General features: G+C 43.1%; 2 long non-coding RNA genes and 1 pseudogene across 4 annotated transcripts; 1 reads left to right on the forward strand and 2 right to left on the reverse strand.

Moving 5' to 3' along the window:
* Positions 1 to 2,054: 2,054 nt before the first annotated feature.
* Positions 2,055 to 7,314, reverse strand: LOC127680922 (uncharacterized). 3 transcript variants are annotated; one of them, XR_007977037.1, is made up of 5 exons: positions 7,176 to 7,313; positions 6,769 to 6,878; positions 6,595 to 6,679; positions 6,194 to 6,254; positions 2,055 to 5,998 (listed from the first exon to the last, which is right to left on the reverse strand). It is a non-coding gene; the product is annotated as an uncharacterized LOC127680922 (long non-coding RNA). The 3 variants fall into 3 exon arrangements; XR_007977038.1 differs by having other exon boundaries at positions 6,194 to 6,251; positions 6,769 to 7,314; XR_007977036.1 differs by having other exon boundaries at positions 6,769 to 7,308.
* LOC127681892 (uncharacterized) lies at positions 6,081 to 6,145 on the reverse strand (annotated as a pseudogene).
* A 4,945-nt stretch (positions 7,315 to 12,259) lies between the features above and the next one.
* LOC127679968 (uncharacterized) lies at positions 12,260 to 13,133 on the forward strand. The gene is made up of 2 exons (XR_007976925.1): positions 12,260 to 12,342; positions 12,864 to 13,133. It is a non-coding gene; the product is annotated as an uncharacterized LOC127679968 (long non-coding RNA).
* The last annotated feature ends 3,386 nt before the right edge of the window (positions 13,134 to 16,519 follow it).

Raw genomic sequence — 16,519 nt, forward strand, 5'->3', positions numbered from 1 at the left:
GTGCCCAATGGTAAGTAGCAGCTGTTTAGTTCAGATGAGTGGCTTCATATTTGAACGTCTTACACTTAAGTTCTTTGATTCTTTTTGAGCTTCTATTACTCAACCTGAGAGACAGGGGTCTGCTTCCTCTAGTGATAACAGAAACAATCCCCAAAGAGTCTTTCTGTTTGTATTTTTATATTTATTTGTGTGTGCACATGCAGATACTATGCTGGGAAGATGGAGATCAGAGGGCATCTTGGGTTGGGGGAGCAGGTCCTCAGGTTTGGTGGCAAGTGTCTTTACCCACTGAGCCGTCTTGCTAGACCCGGAATGTATAGTCTTAATGTTAAGATTTTCAAATAATTCTTTTAAAAACGATTTCTCAAGGGGGTTAATTTTATCTTATGGCTCCCATCGCAGTCAGGATTTCCACTGTTGTAATAAACACCATGACCAAAATAACTTGGGGAGGAAAGGGTTTATTTTGGCTCATAGCACTCAGCCCACACTCCACCACTCAGGAAACTCGGGGCAGAACTCAAGGACTGAGCTGAAGCAGAAGCCATGGAGGAATTGCTCCATGGGGGAAAGGCTTGCTCGGTTTTCTCTTTTCCTAAGAAAGGGTTTCTCTGTGTAGCCCTGGTTGTCCTCAGCTCACAGAGAACTGCCTGCCACCAGGACAGCTCAGCTTGCTTCCTTCAACCACTCAGGCACATGTCCCCAGGATGATGCTGAGCAGCCATTAAATAAGAAAGTGCCCTAGACTTGCCAATAGGAGAGGCCAATCCTATGGAGGTGTTTTCTCAATTAGGAATCCATCTTCCAAGCTGGGCTGGAGGTACTCACCTTCATTCCCAGCAGTCTGGAGTCAGAGGCAGGGTGATCTGTGGTTCAAGGCCAGCCTGGCCTACAAACTTAAAGGACAGCCAGAGCTACATAGTGAGACCCTGACTCAAACAAAACAAAACAACTAAATATATTTTTCTATCAGCATGGGCACCTGCATGCCAGAAGAGGGTATCAGATAACATTATAGACAGTGTGAGCCTCTATGTGGTTGCTGGGACTTGAACACATGACCTCTTGAAGAATACCCAGGGCTATTTAACTGCTGAGCCATCTCTGGGATACTGGGGATGGGGGAATCTCTACCCTCTCAGATGAGGAGTGGTGTTAGGGGAGGGACGGTGTGAGGCTGGAACCAAGAGTGCCTGGATTAAAGGTGTGCACTGTCAACACCCAGGTTCTTGAACTGCAGTCATCTCTCCAGCCCTAGACCCCCACCCTAGTTTTTTTATTTTTTTAATTTTTTTTATTCAATATATTTTTTATTTACATTTCAAATGATTTCCCCTTTTCTGGGGGTATCAGTATCCCTAACCTCAAGCAATACTACAGAGCAATAGTGTTAAAAACTGCATGGTATTGGTACAGTGAGTGACAGGCAGGCAGATCAATGGAAGAGGATTGAAGACCCAGAAATGAACCCACACACCTATGGCCACTTGATCCTCGACAAAGGGGCTGAAAACATCCAATGGAAAAAAGATAGCCTTTTCAACAAATGGTGCTGGTTCAACTGGAGGTCAGCATGCAGAAGAATGGGAATTGATCTATCCTTGTCTCCTTGTACTAAGCTCAACTCCAAATGGATTAAGGACCTCCACATAAAGCCAGACACTCTGAAGCTAATAGAAAAGAAACTGGGGAAGACCCTTGAGGACATCAGTACAGGGGGAAAGTTCCTGAACAGAATACCAATAGCTTATGCTCTAAGATCAAGAATTGACAAATGGGACCTCATAAAATTACAAAGTTTCTGTAAGGCAAAGGGCACCATCAAAAGGGCAAATCGGCAACCAACAAATTGGGAAAAGATCTTCACCCACCCCAGTTTTTTAAGACTTGAATCTCTATTGAGTTCTCAGGTAAATTCCTTAAGCTAGAGGTCCTGCATGATAACAGGCATAAGCCACTTATTAACAAAGAGAATTATTCAGTGAGAATCTGGAAATTAGGAGGCTTAGTCAAAAATGTCATCCAGAGTACATTAAAAGATTTGAGTTAGTAAATTTAATGTTAATTAATTTTATTTCCCACTAAAACAATGCCTTGTTTGGACTTGTCTCTTGTTCAGGTCAATGATGGGGAAGGCTCAGTGGTCAAATGTGCTAACTGCTTTCAGGACCCAAGTTCCCTCACAGCAGCTGAACTCTCGCATCACATCCGACACCCCCTTCTGGCCTAAAAGGGCAATTGCACTCATACACATAACACCCCTAATCCCCACCCTATAAAATCTCACTTTCAATGCACAATGAACACAGCAAATTCTCATCACAGGTTCTTACTGAAAAGGCATTTAGAGTTTGAACCCATCTGCTCAGAAACTACAAAGTCCTTAGCATTCAGCAAATAGCTTGCATTCCATTTTTCCCATCCCATTACTACCAAAGATGCCATTGTATTACAAATGCATCTGAAACCATACTGTGCTTTATTCCTGCGGTCCTTTAAGCCTAGCTGTATGTTCCCTAAAGTCCAATCGGTTTGGACTCCATCTGTTTAATCCTTTAAAGGGAAGGATTCTCTTGCTGGCATGGTGACACCTGCCTGTAATCTACAGTTGGGAGGTAGGATTGCCATAAATTCCTAAGGCCGGCTTGGTCTGAGCGAGCTCCAGGTGTAAACAGTGAGCCCCTATTCCGAAGTAAACAACCAATAAAGAAAATCTTCACTGGTGTTTTCTATTTCTATAAGGTTGCATTTGGTTTTCTTCAGTATCATGTACCTATATTTATGAAGAGACTAGAGATTTAGTTTATCTCTGGGATCTTTAACAGACTAGTATTCTTTAATATATAAAATACATAATAACTTGAACTATAACAAGCATATAAACTAAAACACCCAGAAGACAAGGAAATAAGCAGAAGGGACGACAGAAAGAGGTCAGAGGCTTAAAAATCAAACCATTTCACAACACTGCCTTGCTATTAACTGTTGCCAGCTTGAATAAGTCAACTAGCCTTAACTTTCTTGGACAACCCTCCTAACCTGTTTCTCTGCGTAGTTCTGTCCTGAAACTTGCTTTGTAGACTGACCTTAGAACTCAGAGATCCACCTGCCTCTGCTTAGTCTAAAGATATGTGCCATACCAGTTTTGTTTTTTGAAATAATTTACATCATCTGAGCCTGTTCTGGGTCTATGAGGTTTACCAGTTAAAGAACCTTTGACTCTGCTCAAGTGATCTTCCCGCTTTAGATTCCTGAGTTGTATCCCCATTTTCCATGGAAATTCAGTTATTTTTCATTTTTTAAAAAATTACTTATTCATTTTCTGCATATTCGTACACTGCAGTTATCTTCAGACACACCAGAAGAGGGTATCAGATCCCATTACAGGTGGTTGTGAGCCATCATGTGGTTGCTGGAAATTGAACTCGGGACCTCTGGAAGAGCAGTCCGTGCTCTTAAACACTGAGCCATCTCTCAAGCCCTCAGTTACTCCTGAATAGCCAATGAATCAAGGATGAAATCAAACGGGAAATTCCTATTTTTTCAAATAATTAAAGAAGAGACAAGTAACATGTGATACAGCAAAAGCAGAAATCAACTAGAGCAAACTAGAGCTTGCAGAAATCAACATGCACATAGAAACACAAACCCCAAAAAGCAGAGTATCAAATGAAAACCTTTTTACCATCCTATAGAAATAGGAATAAGTAAATAATATGTGGAAGAGACTGTGATTTTCTGTGTAAAAATAAGCTAGAGACAACATGACTAGACAACTGCACCCAAACATGGTATAGAAATCCCATAAAGAACTGCATATTCACAGCTAATTTGTTTTTCAAAGGTAGCAAAGTTTCCTGTGAAGAAATTAAGTCCATCTCATTCAAAATACCAGGAAAACAACATCTACAGGGGAAAAAAAAACAAACTTGATTCCTCTTCCTAACTATGAAAACTGTAGAATAAATGCCTAAGCATTCAGACTTTGAATCAGAGTGGAAAATTAGACAGAGGGCTGAGCTGTGGTGACATATGCTTTTAATCCCAGCATTCAGGAGGAGGAGGAGGATCTGAGTTCAAGGGCAGACTGGTCTACAGAGTTCTTGGACAGCAAGGGATGAACAGAGAACTCCTGCCTTACAAAAAAAAAAAAACAAAACAAAAATAAGCAAAAAGAAAAAGCATTAGGTTAAGTGTGAAACACTTTTAGTTCACAATCTTGGCTCACTTGCACCTTTCTCGGCTTGCTTAAAGGCCAACAAGCCTTTCATTTCCTCTTCACAACCCAACATGTGTTTCTCCGTGTAGCCCTGTCCTGAAACCTGCTCTGTACACTGGCCTTGGAAATCCGAGATCCACCTACTTCTGCTGAAACTAAGTGAACCTTCTGGGTCTATGAGATTTATCAATTAATGAACCCTGAACTAGGCTCATGTAATCTTCCTGCCTTAGTCTTGAAGTATATCCCCAGTTTTCACCTTATATGGAAATGCAGTTACTCTGGAAAAGTCAAAGAACCAAGGATGAAATCAAAAGGAAAATTAGTATTTCTTCAAATAAATAAAAAGGAGACACAACAAATATCATGTGATACAGCAAAGCAGAACATAGGAACAAGGCAAAATAAAAAAAGGCAGAGTATCAAATGGAATTCTAACATCCTAAAAAAATAAGCTACCTGACTAGACATTCAACTGCACCCAAAGTAGAGAACCCATAAAGAACTCCATATTCACAGGCAACTCATTTTTCAAATGTAGAAAGTTTTCACCAATGGTACCATGAAAACTTAACACATACAGGGAGAAAAAAAAAAACCAGACTAGATTCCTCCTGCTTAGTGTGAAAACCCAATTTAAGACCTTGAATTTAAAGATAAATCAGGTAGAGGGGTCGGCTGACATGCTTTTATTCCAAGCATTTGGGAGGCAGGAGGATCTAGTTCAAGATCAGCCTAGACCAGAGCTCAGACAGCCAGGGATACTGAGAACTGTCTTGAAATCTGTTACCACAAAGCAACAGCATCCTAGAAGAATTTATCCATAACCAGTGACACTACTTTGTTTAGGCTAGCAAAAAAATTGAAGTCAGGTAATTTTATAGTACTCTAAGATTAGGCATGGTGGCTTTTTCTTTAAACTGATGCTATCTCTATAGTTGGGTATCAGGACAATTATGAGATACTGTTGCCCCCACCCACCAAAAATGCAAGTTCAACCCTTGTCAATTACCACAAAGGAAAATGGAAGTATGCAGCAGTTAAGAATTTAGAAAGTAAAGCCCATTTAGTTTTAGTATTTGGGAAACAGAGGCAGGTAGAACAAAGATAAACCAGTCACAGAGAAACCCTGTCTCAAAATTAAGAAATGGTTAGGGAGGGCTGGACAAATGTGACCAAGTCATTGTTTGACAATGTCACAGGGAAACCTGATCATGTGCACAGTCTTGCTAGTTAGGAGACTGATATTAGTGTGCTTAGAACATTAACTCTGAAAATTCAATTACCATGGAAATGGAACATGTACCAGGGCACTCTGGTTAAGCTTCTGACACAAACTGAATTGAAGAAATATTTGCAACTGGATGTTTATTGCAGTACTCCCAAGTATCCACCACGGGATAACTAAGGAAATAGCCCAGGATGAAGTTTACAATCACAGAGACAGTGTGACCTGCTCTTTACCGCCATGATTGCATTCACTCTGCTCAGTCTGTACAGCTGTGTCAGCTCACCACAACCTTCACAGAACAGAGCACTGGCAATGGATTGGCAAAACAACCCATTTACATACAGCCCACAGAAACTGTACAAGAATCAACTCTGCAGCTCATACCAGATGCTGTCTGGATCACTAGACAGATTAACAGGGACAGCCAGGGCCATGGAGACCCCATCTCAAACATCCCAGTACTAACACTGTGCATTTTCTTCTTGTCTCTGCTTTTTCTGGATGTTTACCACATCTAGTTTTCATTCCCAAGTCTTGTGTCACTGGCCCTAAAAATAAAAAACAAAGAAACACAGGCATTACCTTACTGCCAAAATTAAAACAGAACACAATAGTCCTTTGTAATGGTCCATCTCAGAAGACAGATTGTGGTTTTTCAACAGGAATTCAGGTTCGGGATAGGACCATCATAGACTAGACCAACGGCATTAAGTTCAGCAGAAAACAAAACAGACCGCACTCACATGCACTCCTGCTCTAGGATCTTTACAGATCATCAGCATCCCAATGGGTTGGCATTCCCTGCTGGCAGAAAGAGAGAAGTACCAGGACACACTATTAATATGAACTGAATCAAAAGACTAAACAAAACTTCTTCACTTAAGGACAATGGTCTTCTCTCAGAAGCTGTATCTGTCTTCAGGTCATCAACGTCGTGATCTCACAGTTCAGACCAGGTACGTCCCACAACTTTAATTTGTACCCTATGCATTCACTACAGTCATTCCAAATTAAAAAGGCGAGAGTAGTTGTTTGGCTTTGGTTTGTCAGCACTATTTCAGAATACATTTACGGAAAGCTGATTCTATTTCACAACGGTCGAAAGGTATGCTGACAAAAATGTAAATCTAGGTTTCATACACACCTTCTAAAGGAGTCAGGTTTTAATCAAGTCAGGTTTAATCAATGTCTGTTATGAATTCTCTCTGATGCTTTGGGCTCCCCTCCATCTAGTGAAAAGAAACAAATTTTAAGCATCACACACCACTTCCTATTGCTCTAATACTTCAATTAGAAAACTAAGCTATATCACTCTTACCTTGATATCCTTTTGCAATTGCTTTGATAATACGAAGATAGATGTCGCCATTGTTCCGGTGAAAGGATTCACGTGCATATAATCGGATGTCTCTTGGGTGTCACCGGGACCTTCTGAACAGCACAAAAGGCCTAGCATATTTTTCTGCAAACCCTGCTGTGTTAGAACCCACCCTAGGTGGGACTAAGGAAACAGGATGCCAGTGGCCTTCAACCAGGCCGCCCAGTCCCCATCTCCTGGTGGCCAAGACTCCAATCCGGAAATCTCTTTTGCGGCTGCGCATTTCCTCTAGGAAGTTTACACCGGTACCCTAAACTCAATTCTCAAATTCTGCTCCACAGAACCTGAGCCTCTAAATTCACTCAGCCCACATTTCGCTTGGTCATCCAGCCGCTTAAACCACCCACCTATTGAAGAGAATGAAGGCTTAGCTTTCAGCGCAGCTCTGTTAAAACTTCCGCTGAGCAAGATCGAGGCTGCCCCTCCCTCTAGCTCCGATTGGACGGAAGAGCACAGGGGGCGTGGCCTTTCCTGGAGCAATGCCTGGAAGTGCCCGCTGTGGGTCTTTTCCTCCAGGGCATCCTGTCTGGTTCCGTGCGTGCTCCCGCTAGATCACCACCACAAGTCTTTTCTGAGTCTGGCCTCCTGCTCAGCTCCAGGTGGCCTGGGAGTGGCTCCCGAATTCAAAGGAACAACCACAGTTGGAGGTGAGGTCAATGCCTGCTTCTAGCCTAATTGGTTGGCACAAATGGTTGGCAGCTGGCAGTGGCCTTGACCTCACCCTGCCTCTAACCCTGGTGGCAGCTGCAACTCTGAAGGGACCTTGGAGGACAGAACTATGCAGGTGTAACCTAACAGCCCTGTGTTTATCCTTCATGCATTTTGGGGGCGCTGCTGGTCTGCAGAGGGCCACATTGTCCCGTACATGTTATGCAGCTCTGGCTTGGGCACCCAGCCAGATCCAACCTCACCCCAACCCTCCCGGCCACCATAGTTAGGAACAATATTAGGAATATTATTCTGTCAATATCCTCAGAAGTTAAACATTCTGCTTCACAGAGGAAGAAACAGGTCAAAAGCCACCAATTGACCTAAGGTCACACAGGTATCCTTTGGTATTTTAAAGTTTCTCCCTACTAAATTAGCTGCAGAAAAAAACAAAACAAAACAAAACAAAAAAATCTTGAGAGAATATTTCAAACATCAAATATAAAATTCAAAGTAATGCCTCAGTAGTTTGTGTGTATAAGCAAATCTATGGATACACAAACTACATTTGGATATTTTAACATTTGGAAACATTTGGTCTTTATATCATAGTATTTTTTTCTCTAATAAAAATTATGTATGCATTTGCTTTCAGTATACAATGTGTGAGGAGTACCTCTGGTTTTCTTCATTGCTCTTTATTTGGCTTAGACCAAAGCCTGTGCTGCAGTAGGCGTCAGTAATTTTTAAATGAGTGAGGAGGCTTTCAGAAAAAACTCAAGTGACTGGATTCCAGCAAAAGGTAATAGTAAAGATGAAATTTCTCATAGGTGACAAAATTACTAGTCATATATATATTCATTCACAATATTGGTTATGTACAATCTAAATGTAAATATTCTTCACTTTGCTTTTAAAAGGACTTAAGTAAATGAGGATATTGTGGGGATCTTATGTGGGGCCCTTGGCAGAAATTGGACGTTGGCAAAGGACAAGGAAATGGGCTTCAGGCAGGAATCTGACATTAGGGCATGACAAGGGAGTAAGTTTAGGTAAGAATCTTAATCTTAAGGTGGAACAAAAGAAGTAGGTTTCAGGCAGGAATAGGACTTTGGGCTAGGACAGGAAGTAGCTCAGATATTTTCATCATCCTGGTAAAACCTTAGAAACAGTGATCACAGGGGTTGGTGGTTTAGTCCCTGGGAGTTCTGTGGGTACTGGTTGGTAAATATTATTGTTCCTCCTATGTGGCTGCCAACCTCTTCAGCTCCTTAGGTCCTTTCTCTAGCTCCTCCACTGGGAACCCTATGCTTAGTCCATTGTTTGGCTGTGAGCCATAGGTATTTTGATCCTCCTTCTAAGAAGGACCAAAGGATCCACACTTTGGAAGGACCAAAGGATCCACACTTTGGTCTTCCTTTTTTTTTTTTTTTTTGAACTTCATAGAGATGACTTTTTATAGCCAGCATGGTATGCAGGGATGGATGTATCAATGTATACAAAGTCATAATCAATTTTCAATTGTTCACTATGGACAGCAACACACAATAATAGTAAAATTAAATTTATAGGCAGACAGCAAGGGCTGGTACACAGAGAAACTCTGTTTCAAATAAAAATAGAAATAAAAAATAAAAGCATGCCTGGTCATGGGGCCTACGACTTTAACACTAGCATCTGAGCACTTGGGAGGCACAGGTAGGTGAATCTCTCAGTTTGAGGCCAGCCTGGTCTACAGAGCAAATTCCAGAACAGCCAGGGCTACCCAGAGGAACCCTGTCTGTAACCTAGGTCCCCTCCCAATGGAAAAAAAAAGTAACTTCCAGAAAGATGACCTGAGGGAATTCATTGTTCTCAAAGGTAAGATAGGCAAGCAATTTGTTACTAAGTATTTGAAGTAACTTAATAATAACCAGAGGATGGTAAATATTGCAATTAAGTGCCCTCCAAGAGTTCATTTCCTATAGTAAACTTTCAGATAAGGTCTTTATTGTGATAATTATTCCAATAAATATTCATTGAGTTCTGGTGTATGCAGCATGTTTCAAATGTGATACTGAAATCTTAAGCCAGGCTAGAGAAAGGGCACTGTCGTTAGCAGCTGGTCCCACAATGTCACTCCCAGCTTATGTCACAATTTCAGCTCTACTAGAGCAAACACCCTCTCAGAGCCTTTAAGGGCACTACTGGCTCACATGCAGCACAAACTTAAAAAAAAAAAAAGTAAAAATAAATGTAAGGAAAAACACACCAAAGTCTTTGACCTTCTTAAAGCGATCAGTACGAAGTTTCCATGAACTCTGACCAGGCAGAATTTAAGAATTAGTGCAAACAGGTCTAGTGAAATGACTCACTGAATAATGGTGCTTGCAATGAGAACCCGGTGATCTCAGTTCAATCCCTGAAACCCACATAGAGATGGAAGAGGAGAATAAACTCCACAGAGCTGTTCTCTGACGGGGGCCTGCATGCTCACTCACACCATGCACACATGCATATAGTAGTGATAATAAATGAATGAAAGTCATTAGGGTAACATTGTGAGGAACAGCACATCTCATCTTTGCTATAGGAGGCTCTGCTAGTGCATGAGAAATACAGAGGGGGAAACTCAGCCAGCCATTGAACTGAGCACAGGGTCCCCAGTGGATGAGATAGAGAAAGGACCCAAGGAGCTGAAGGGGTTTGCAGCAGTGCCATAGGAGGAACAATATGAGTCACCAAGTACTCCCAGAGCTCCCAAAGACAAAACCATCTACCAATGAGTACACTTGGAGTTACCCATGGCCCCAGACACATCAGCAGCAGAGGTTGATCTTGTTGGACACCAAATGGGGGAGAGGACTTTGGTCCTGGAAAAACTTGATACCTTAGTGTAGAAAAATACAAGGACAGGGAAGCAGGGGTGGGTTGACTGGGGAAGGAGAGATGGCTTATGTGATTTTCTGGGGAGGGGGGATCCAGGAAACTTACATTTAAAGTGTAAATAAAGAAGATACCTAATTAAAAAAATAAAATAAACTGAACAGTGGTGGTTCATGCCTTTGATCCCAGCACTTGGGAGGCAGAGGCATGCTGTTTTCTGAGTTCGAGGCCAACCTGGTCTACAGAGTGAGTTCCAGGACAGCCAGGGCTATATAGAGAAACCCTGTCTCAATTAAATAAATAGATAAATAAATAAATAAATTAAATTAAATAAAAAAGAAAGAAAGAAAGAAAGAAAGACAGAAAGAAAGAGGGTAGGGAATAGAATTCCATATACTAAAAGCTTGTTACAGCATCTTGCTAAGTACTGTGCCTCTGGGCTACATTTCCAGCCTGTGGTATGTATTTGGTTCTTTTAAAATATACGTGTTCAGTTATGTACATACATGTGGAGGCTGAAGGGCAGCCTTAGTTGTTATCCTCATAAACACCATTTTTTCCTGTGAGGTAGATCTGGAGCTCTCAATGAGGCTACACTGGCTGAGAACAAATCTACGACATCCTGTCTCCAGCTCCCAGCTCTGAAACTAGTATGGGCCACAACGAACATCATTTTTATGTGGTTCTGGGAATGAATCCATCTCGGATCCCTGGACTTGCAACGCAGATGCCTTACTGAGACACCTCAGTGACAAAGCAAAACACAGAACCACAGTTAAGGTCTCTCCAGTCCCCAGACAAATCCTCTACTAGACCTTGACAGACATCTTGTCCATTATGTACCAACTGCTGTGTCTGCACCAATGTGACCGTAACTGAAGCTACTTGGTGCTTCCAGCCTCCCCTGCTTTCTTCTCACAACCACACCCTAGGTCTGAAAAAGGCTCAGTCACACCAACAGGTGAAAAAATAATTTTACATCATCCCAACCACTTCTGTTGCATCCTGGGAGTGGTTTTTAAAGAAATCTACTTTCAGGCACAGACCCCTTTTGTATACAATCAAACAAAATCTGTAGAAAGAAGGTTTCTCTAGAATAACTAAAATAGCATCTTTCTCTTCATTCCAAGTAAGTCTCTCTTAAATTTAAACTCAAAGTCTCCATTGCAGGCATAAGAGCTGACCAAATTAGGCTCCTCAATCCTGGAAACTACACAGGACCATCACTCCTGAAAAGTCTCAGGGCAGCTTAATTTGCCCAAAGTCCACTGAAGTTCATGACCTCTAATACAACTTTTGGGCTAAAAATGTATATAGCTTAGTATTATGTCGAGAGCTAGGCAGGGGCTCCACTCAAAACCTGCTCAGGTGAGATCAAATCCCTCCTACACTCTTGTGGTCTTTGTTTCTTCAAGTTGGCATAAACTAGAGTCATTTGGGAAGAGGGAACCTCAATTGAGAAAATGACCTCCACCAGCTTGGCTTGTGGGCAAGCCTGTGGTTCATTTTCTTAATTAGTGATTGAGACAGGAGGGTCGAGTTCCCTTTAAGGAGTGGCACTGGGCTACTGAACCTGTAAATCATCTTGCTTTGATCTTCATGGCTGGCAGAATTGGGGTTTGTTTGATTTCGTTCTCTCTCTCTCTCTCTCTCTCTCTCTCTCTCTCTCTCTCTCTCTCTCTCCATTGCTCAATGTCAATTTTATTTATTTTTCACTTATTTCTTTATTTTTGTTCACTTTACATCCTATGGCATATAAGCTGGATCTCTTCCTATCCATGTCTGGCATTCACCTAGCTCTGTATTAGTTTGACATCTAGAGATGAGATTTTGATTATGGATGTTGATAACTTTAAGTTGTATAAGAATGCCCAGGGAATAGTTGTCAAAATGGATAATTCCAGTACCTTATCCCTCCAGATTCTAACTAAAGTGCAGTCTACAGAAAACTGCTTGAAAATGATGTTCTAGAAAACTTGCTGCTGGGCAGACCTTTCTTCGGTGAGTAAATGTCCTATCTGACGGCTATTCAAGTGTGGGCCATAGTCACAGCTATCAAGTGGCTAATGGGGCCAAGGAAGATGGTTTTAAATATAAAATGTATGTAATTAAGTATGTTTAAACTTAAACTACCATTTAGGATAGGAGCAACCACACTGGAAATTATGTCTTAGAATCTAGCTAGTCAGCTGCAAACTAAATGGACAAAATGCTAGCTTTCAGATCACAACTTGAGACAACAACTAGACATGCAATCGCATTTTAACCTGATTCCCATGACAATAAAGTCACTCTCTACTTTCTGGAATATTGTAGTACCTCTTGAACTCTGCAGTCAGGAGTCTCTGTGATAGGGAAGCACCCTCCCTAACTCAACTCAAAGCAGACAGGCAGATTCCAGATGCAGCACCAGATGAAAGGGCTCTTATTCAAAATAGGAGGCAGGATTCCATGATTCTTATGTTCACTCCTGTTTCTTTGGTTTTGTTTCATAACTGCTTCCTGCCAACCTTCCATCACAGTCAGCAGGCCACACCAACTGAAGCAGCAGAGAATCTCACCAGGGCTTAACATAAACCCCTGGAGTCTGAAACCTGAGAGCTTCTGCCCTCATCTGATTCAGATTCAATACCAGGTGAAATGGGTCTGCATCTAAAAAGAACACGGAGTCTTTATGTCTTCCACCTGCTGTGCCCCCAAGAATCATATCAGACACCATACCCAATGAATGTTTGAAAGTCAGCTATGTGTGTGCATTTCAGTGGGTCTCTGAATAAATGGGTGATTTCAGATTTTCTTCTCGAGTTTCAATTGCAGAAAGGAGATGTGCAAAGGGCCACGGGTGTTGGAAAATGTGCATTTTTGCAGCAAGGGCCTTTCAGGATGGAGTGTGCTGTAGCCATTATTTCTCTGGTCACACGTTCTAGCTGCTCCCTGCTGTAAGCTGGGAACTCAAGACACTCACTCTGGAGCCAGAAGGCTGCCTAGGCTTCGCTCATTGAGAGGGCCCTAGGAAAGGATGTGAGCCCCTGCATGCGTGCTGGCATGGCTCTCCTGCAACTCTAGAAAGTAAGGATTGGGTCTTCTGGGTCCCTTTGTATACTTTGCACACATTGTGGAGGACACAATGTGAGCTCAACTTGAAGAAGATTCACAGGAGAGGACCCCTCTTCAAGTTTTGGGCTGCTCTGTGACTTCAGAAGAGGCAGGGCCTTGACCAGACATAGGGGGAGGTCCTAGAAAGAAAGAGGGGAGTGTAGGGAGCAGGCAGGGGAACAGAAGGATCAGAGAGTCTTGGAGCCCCAGGAAGGTGAGGAAGGCCTCTCATGCACAAGATGGAGTCAGGGGGCACAAAATGACCAAGGAGCCTTTCCTTCCCCTCCAGCACCTTCTTCAGGGAGCCACGGGTGGGATGATAGGGCTGACATGGAGATTCTCTACCATCACAGGTCAGAAGTTCTGCTACAGGCCCCCCCACACACATTGATTCAAGCCCTCTTCCAGTCTCCAGTGGACAGTCTCCTGCTGCCTTCTCAGCTGTGAGATACATTTCAGCCAGACCCCCAGGTTACCCATTCCAATCCATCCACCCCAAGAAAGCAGAGTTGCCAGGACAGATCACTGGGTTGAAGACCATCAACACATCTTGGTGAGTCTGTTCACTACGAGCTAGCTTCCCTAGGAGCTCATTCCTGCTGAAGGCTTCTGCACACAAAAGTCTTCCTCCTGTCCACTGGTCCCACTTTAGGCTGTGCCAGCACGATGGAGTGTGGCCCAGTGCAGAAACAGAAGCCTTGCCTTTGATCCTGCTTACTGCCTTTGTGTTCCCAACTGGAGCGTGATGCTGAGCTGCAGCACAGCCAGCTCACTAGACAGGGCCACATCTCCGAGCCTGGGCCGAGCCCACGGGGAGACCCTGCGCTTATTAGGATACTTGAAAAGTGTGCCTCCTCACCAGTGCCTGGGGAACAGAACCTAGTTCCTAAGTCCCTGGAAGAAGGGAGTTCTCACCAAGTGAAGCAGAGAGAAGCTCTCTACTGCTCTGCCCTGATGCTCGTGCGGGGCTGCCTCCTCTTTGGCACAGAGGACAGCAGAGCTGTGTGGACAGAGAAGGTGCTCAGGCACCTCCTCACTAGTCTGGTGAGGGCCCTGCCAGGGCCACAGGGAGTCAGCAGAGCATGATCAGTCCTGTCTACCAACATCTGCCAGGGTCACATTTACCTACATCCTAGGAAGCTTCCAGCCCTTGCTCCTGGGACGTTGTAAAAGCAGAAATGACACTAGCCTTTTCTTCTATTCCCAGTGCCCCGGTACAGTAGATCCAGGGGGAGCAGAAGCTCCCTGCACTCAGGAGTCTCTGTGATAGGAAAGCACACTCCCTAACTCAACTCAAAGCAGACAGGCAGATTCCAGATGCAGCACCAGAAGGAAGGGCTCTCAGTCGAAATGGAAGGCAGGATTACATGATGTTTCTTATGGTTGGTCCTGTTTCTTTTGTTTTGTTTTGTAACATCTTCTCAACATACTTCTATCACAGTCAGCAGGCCACACCAGCTGAAGCAGCAGAGAATCTCATCAGGGCTGAACAGAAACTCCTGGAGCCTGAAGCATGATGGGAAAAGTTTGAGGCCACTGAGCTAAAGCCATTTGGCTGCTGAAAACATCTAACACCACTTGGGAGCATCTGCCCTCCTCTGATTATTCAGTTCCGCTGTACAGAGCCATATTGGGGCAGTCTTGCACTTGGTCAGAGTTTGACTTTGGTCAAGGTTAACTTCTCCCAGATAGCCAGGATCCTGCTCCACCTAGGGCGAGTGCTCGAAGTAAAGGTTAAGTTTATTGTTCCTCCAGGTCTAGGAATTCCTGAATTAAACAGGTGACCCACCCAGCTGCCGGAGCAGTCAAGATGAGGACCTCCAAGAGAAGCTAGACAACTTCCACCGGAACTCAGCCTGGAGTTTGGGGGGAAGGGTTTGCCCAAACTGTTAAAAGGTCTGGCGCCATTAAAGTTTGGGGCTTTGATCAGTGAATATTGTCTTAGCCGTACTTCTTTTCGCCCCTCTTCCCTATTTATTCCTCAGTTTCTGTTCCAGAAACCCACTTCGTAATAGCTGCAGGCAGCTATGGAACCCTACATATTGGCGCCAGAACGTGGGGCAACCTGGTTCGGGAGAATTTCCTGAGGTAACCCTATCAAGTGAAACTTCTCAGAAAAGGTGATAAGGAATGGTATCCGCACGGTAAGCAACATAGAGGTGAAAACTAGCGCTAGTGGAAAATTGTTTCTATTGTTGTTAGTGCAGAGGGATACGGGTTTTTCAAGCAAACTGTGTTGACCCGGCACAGTGGCTGCTTGGGTTGAAAAGATAGGGAAATATGGGGAAGGAATTTGGTAGGCATTTGCCCAAAGCTCGTAAGAGCTGATTTCGGCGAAAAAGAAGGGGGTTTTAAAAATAGGCATATGTCCATAGCCTCTAAGAGCTATTTATAGAGGAAAATGGATGCAATTGCTTAACAAGCGCGCTTAACTTTCTGTGTATCTTTCCGTGTTTGTCCCGGTGCACCGACTGTTTGTCTATGTGTATGTTTATGTCCGCTCTGTGTCTTTGTGTGAATGACTGTTTCATGTTAAAAAGAAAAATTGATAGGGATTTCATCTGCTGGCAACCTCTTGAGCCAGCCACAGTTTGTGTGGGGATTGATTTAAAGCCGCGCCGGAGCAGCGCAGCTCACTCACCCAAGAGGCAAGCATGGCTGGGGAAAAAGCCGCTTTTAAAAGCCCAGAAGCCTCAAGATTTGGGAAGACTTTGGTTTGGCTTGTGAAATTCATGTAGTCGCTTTATACTTGTTTCTAATTGGTTTTAATGGTATAAGGCTTTACATGTCTTGACTAAAGAGTTATAAATTAATTGGTTATTATGTAAAAGGTATAGTGTTATTAAGAAAAGGTTAGTTTAAAACTGGTGATTCAGTGTTAGAGCCATCTTAACTAGCTACACGTGGCCTAACGCAACTCACGCTTTGTTCTTGTTTATAATTGGATTTAAAGGTATATTTTGTATGTCTTGACTATAGAGTATTGGCTTAAGTCACTGGACATGATTTAAAAGGTATAATGGTATTAACAAAAAGTTAGGTTAAAGCTGGTAGGTTAGGGTAGTCGCCATTTTTAAACAAC

Source organism: Apodemus sylvaticus, chromosome 3 (genome assembly GCF_947179515.1).
Source record: "Apodemus sylvaticus chromosome 3, mApoSyl1.1, whole genome shotgun sequence".
In the NCBI taxonomy this organism is placed as follows: Eukaryota; Metazoa; Chordata; class Mammalia; order Rodentia; family Muridae; genus Apodemus; species Apodemus sylvaticus.